This window comes from Pyxicephalus adspersus, chromosome W (assembly GCF_032062135.1).
Source record: "Pyxicephalus adspersus chromosome W, UCB_Pads_2.0, whole genome shotgun sequence".
Classification (NCBI taxonomy): domain Eukaryota; kingdom Metazoa; phylum Chordata; class Amphibia; order Anura; family Pyxicephalidae; genus Pyxicephalus; species Pyxicephalus adspersus.
The window spans coordinates 9,565,190-9,570,523 of NC_092870.1; positions in this window are offsets into that span (position 1 = coordinate 9,565,190).

Genomic DNA, 5,334 nt, shown 5'->3' on the forward strand with positions numbered 1-5,334 from the left:
GAGAGAACAGGGAACATATTGAGGGGAGAAACATGGACTGTACACATGGGGAGTCTATAGTGAGGGAACAGGGAGCTCATAGTGAGGGGAGAAACATGGACTGTTCACATGAGGAGTCTATAGTGAGAGAACAGGGAGGTCATAGTGAGGGGAGAAAAATGGACTGTACACATGGGGAGTCTATAGTGACAGAACAGAGAGCTCATATTTAGGGGAGAAACATGGACTGTACACATGAGTAGTCAGAGAACAAAGAACATTTTGAGGGGATTAACATGGACTGTACACATGGGGAGTCTATAGTGAGAGAACAGGGAACATATTGAGGGGAGAAACATGGACTGTACACATGAGGAGTCCATAGTGGGAGAACAGGGAGCCCATAATGAGGAGGAAAACATGGACTGTACACACAAGGAGTCTATAATGAGGTAACCAGGAGCCCATATGGAGATGGGAAACACGAGCTGTACACATAGGGAGACTATAGGGAGGAAACGGGGACTGTACACATAGGGAGTCTATAGTGAGAACAGGGAGTCCAAATTGAAGCGTGAATCATGGACTGTACACACAGGGAGTCTATAGTGAGCCCAAATTGAGGAAGGAAACATGGACTATACAGATGGGAGTGTAAAGTAAGAGACCCGGTAGCCCATATTGAAGAGGGACATAGGGACTGTACACACTGGTTGTCTATAGTGAGGGAACAGCGAACATATTGAGGAGGGAAACATGGTCTATACACACTGGGAGTCACTAGTGAGGTGAAAGGGTTACATGGACTGTACACATGGGGAATCTATAATGAGTAGTTGAGCAAGCAAGATTTGTAAGTTCGATCTCGTGGCGAATCGGGCCTTTCTCGCTTACCGAACATTTAGGCGAGAACAGCCATGTGATGCCCATGAGGTTGTGTTCTCACCGAACGAACGAACATCCTACTCTCTTACCTCTTGCTATTTACCAAAAAAGCCAGTTTGCAAAAGAAAAATTTCTGTCCTACTCTAAAAAAAATCCAGATCTTTCAGTGTTTGATACTTCTTGCTATTTACCAAAGAACACCGTTTGATAAAAAAAAATTTCTGTCCTACTATAAAAAAAACAATACAGATATTTCAGTGTTTCATACCTCTTGCTATTTACCAAAGAAGACCGTTTGGTAAAAAAAAAAATTCTGTCCTACTATATAAAAAATACAGATATTTCAGTGTTTGATACCTCTTGTTATTTAACAAAGAGGATCGTTTGTTAAAAAAAAAAAAGATTCCTTTTGTCAAGGTTTATTTGTAGTCATAAAACAGGGGAAGGGTTAATCACAGATGATCAGTCCGATAAGCGTGGTACAGAAGGGTAAGGCAAAGGCAGGTCAGGAACAAACCGAGGTCAGGGCAGGCAGCAGGCAAGAGTAGTCATAAACAATCCGAGGTCAGGGCAGGTGGAGTTCAGGCAGAATCAGGTATCAGACCGGGTTGCTATTGGTAACGACACAACAGGTTAATATGAACCAACACAGAGAACACACCCAAGCACACTGTACACACAGAGGCTTATAGCGGGCAAAGGTGTTCAGGACAGGTTCTCCTTAAATGACTCAATGACCTTGCGCCACCTGGCGCTATTTGATTGGAGGATGACTAAATCCCCTGCAGCCGATTGGCCGCAGGGAATTCAAACTATGTCCGGGCCCGCGGCGAGGCAGCTGAGTGCCTCGCCCCCGGGGGGTACAAGAGGCACGCATGGTAGCATGCGCACCTCTTCCCACAGCTCCCCTGGGACGTGCCCTACTTTGCACATCCGCAGGAGTGCTGAGAACAAGACTTTCTCTGTTCACGTCCATAGGAATGCTGGGGATGCCACCTGGCGGAACAGTAGTTCGGCTAGAACGGATATCTCCGGCTGCAGGGAGAGACACGCTTCGAGCAGGGCACCAGCCTCGTCCACGTTGCCTGCTGCAGCGGTGTCTCCCTCGCCGGCTTTGATTCCCAGGGACGCCGCAGGCTCGCTGGAAAGGTAAGTTCCTTACACCTACTATATAAAAAATACAGATATTTCAGTGTTTGATACCTCTTGCTATTTACCAAAGAAGACTGTTTGGTAAAAAAAAAAAAATTCTGTCCTACTATTTAAAAAAAGAGATTTCAGTGTTTAATACCTGTTCCTATTTACCAAAGAAACAGTTTGGTACAGGTGCATTTTTGCCTGAATAAGTAAAAGATGAGCGGTAGACACAGGGGAAAGCGTGGCGTTGGGCGACCTGCCACATCCAGCCGGGGGCATTCTCCTCAGGAGTCCACCACTGTAGGACAGTAGCAAACTGTTGGAGGCAGCAGCACAAGTTGTCAAACAGGTCTGAGATGTGAGCGAAGCACCAGTACGCTGGTAGATATATTAAGAGGGTGGAATACAATTATACAGCCACGTCATGGGGAGAGTATTGTGGACTGGGTCTCAGGGGCCTTAAGTGCAGCAAGCTCTTCTTCTGCAGCAGCAACCAGCACAGCTGTGACAGGAGCAAAGACAGGAGTTAGCGTGGTTAATGTGCCTGTACCGTCCCTTGTTGTTTGACGAACAGCCTGAGGTTCTGACAATGCGAATTTCAGAGCAGGAGGCAGACTTTGAAGACCTTGGAGAGTGTGGTCAGGACTTGCTGGGCAGGGGTTCTGTATCAGTGGCAGCATTTGCAGATGTTGGCTTAGATGAAAATGAGGATGATGATGACCGTGATGTCACCTGGGAACCACCGGTGCATGTAAGGGCTAGCAAGCAGTTCCGAAACAGACGTAGAGGAAAAGCAGCAGCAAAAGACTGGGGATGGAAGGGGCCGCCAATCTGCCTCATGTGAGTCCCAAAGAAGAGACAGAGGAGTGGGCACAAGCAGGGGAACAGTCAGAGGCGATGTGACCGTGGGGGAGGTGAAGCTGGAATAGACACAGGGCACCCAGCAGACGCAGAGGCAGGCAAAGAGAAAGAGCAGCAAAGTGGTTGCACGCACCTCTCCAGTGTGGTCCTTTTTCACGCTAAAAGACGATGACTAGTAATCTGCATCCTGTGCCACAGTCACATCCGCAGAGGACAGGCCAGATCACATTTGGGTATTAAATCCCTGATTTCCCACATGCGCAAGAACCACAAACTGAAGTGATTGCAGCGTTCTCTTGAAGGAGGTGCAACCACGTCATCCTCTCTTCTTCCACCTACATTGACTCCTTCTCCACCTCCATTGCTACTACATCTAAGGAGCTTGGTGCCAGCCAGACTTCAAGCGACGATGAATTATCAGCTTCTGCCTGGAGTTTCGTGGCGTCAGATGACCTTTGTCGCCACTGAATGGGTACTACAGTGACCCCTTCACCTCCCCTAGCTCCCAGTCCCTTCAGCCAACTCTACCGGAGTTCTGCACAAGGCATCAGGCTATGGGCCCAACCAACAAAAGAGTCATCCAACTAAATTCACATCTAGCCAAACTATTGGCCTTGCAGCTACTGCCGTACAGCCTTGTGGATTCTGCTTCCTTCCGCGACCTGATTGCCTGTGCCGAGCGGCGGTGGAATATAACAAGCAGGCATTACTTGTTATAACCCGTACAGCTGTTTTCAGTTTACATGCACATGTAATGGAAAACTTTCCATTACTTGGTCAGCATGGTGCATGGAGGCAGCGGGGCCCTTGGTACAGCCACACAACTGAGCTATTTTACCAGTGGCTGCAGATGGAGACGTTGTGCAAGGTACTGGCCCCCTTTGAGCAGGCCACAAACGTTGTGAGTCGGGAGCGGTCAGGCTGGAACAATGTCATACCCATCATCTTTCTGCTTGATAATACCCTGTGTGGCCTGCTGGAAAGTGGCGATGGGAGAGGAGGGGAAGAAATGGGGGAGGAGGATGAGGGTGACATTACACTCCATAGCGCACAGCCAGCATCAGGAGGAGCAAGAAGGGACACTGGACCAGAACTCCCCAATTTCCTTTTCATTTTACAACAGAATGATTACAATCTGAAATGTAATATGTTTTCCGACAAGCACCAGGTACAATTTTTTTATTTGGACCAACGAAAATGGTGATGTCAACACGACCCTGTTCAGAAGGGATACTGCCGGCAATACAATCTTGCATATGCAGGGTGCCCATCCTCCTCCCCTTAAAAAAAGCATTCCACTCAGTCAATACTATAGACTGACGGGCAATTGCACTAATCTTAAGGACTTTAAAATAAAAGCAAAAGCTCTAAGGGAAAGACTTTTGGCAAGGGGTTACAATTAAGAAGTTACTCAAGAACTCTTACCAACAAGCCCCTTCACGTGACCGTAATTCAAAAAAAATGGCATGTACTTGTTAGTGACGAAAAAACCTCAAAATTTTTGAATTCACAGCCCAATATCACATACAGAAAGGCAGCCTCTTTGAAAGACACCTTAGTGCAAAGCCATTATTCGGATCCATCTATGACTGAAGCTGAAATTCAAGCTCCAGGTACTGTGAGATGTGGGCAGTGGTTAAATGAGCAAAAGGGTTTTTTAATCCCAAATAAACAATGACATCGGATTAGACACCATATTAATTGCGCTACCATACCATAGGCATAATTTATTTAATCTTATGTACCTGTGGTCGATTCTATGTCGGGAAAACCAAAGGAGCATTTCGGAAGTGTATCTATGAACATCTCTCTTCCATCAATGCCGGCAAAATGGTCACAGCCATAAGCCATCATGTGGCTGCCAAGCACAATTTTGACACAAGTGTAATATCCTTTTTAGCTCTAGAAAGGGTTTTCCCCAAACCTAAAGGGGGTGATTTCGATAAGGAACTCTTGAAAGCTGAAACAAAATAGATACACACTTTAAATGCCACAACTTTTCCTGGATGACATGTTGTCATACGTTTTATTCATCTAGTTTTGTACACCTGGTATTTCAATCCCTGATATTTTTACTTTATTTTCTAATAAGCATCTTTGTCCATTTTTTCCCCCTTGTGTGGACTACGAGGGGCGGGAGGCACAAGCATCAGCGGATGCCGCCAACACCAAAGCAACACCTGTTTAGGTGCCTTTGGTGTACTGTTCCCTCGTTTGGGCTTTCCGTCCATGGATGGTTGCCCAGGACTCGGCAGCAGGGAGATTTTCTCCCGTTTCTTTTGCCGGGTGAGCGCACTCAAGGGTTAATTTCTTTCTGTGACGACACAGGAGCTATTGTGAGTCAATCGACTCACTCCTAAAACCCACACCTGCTCCCCCCACAACATCCTTCTCTGCCCAAGACATTGCCACCTACTTCAGAGATAAAATAGACAAAATCAGACATGATGTCTCTGCCCCCCGAGCCACTCC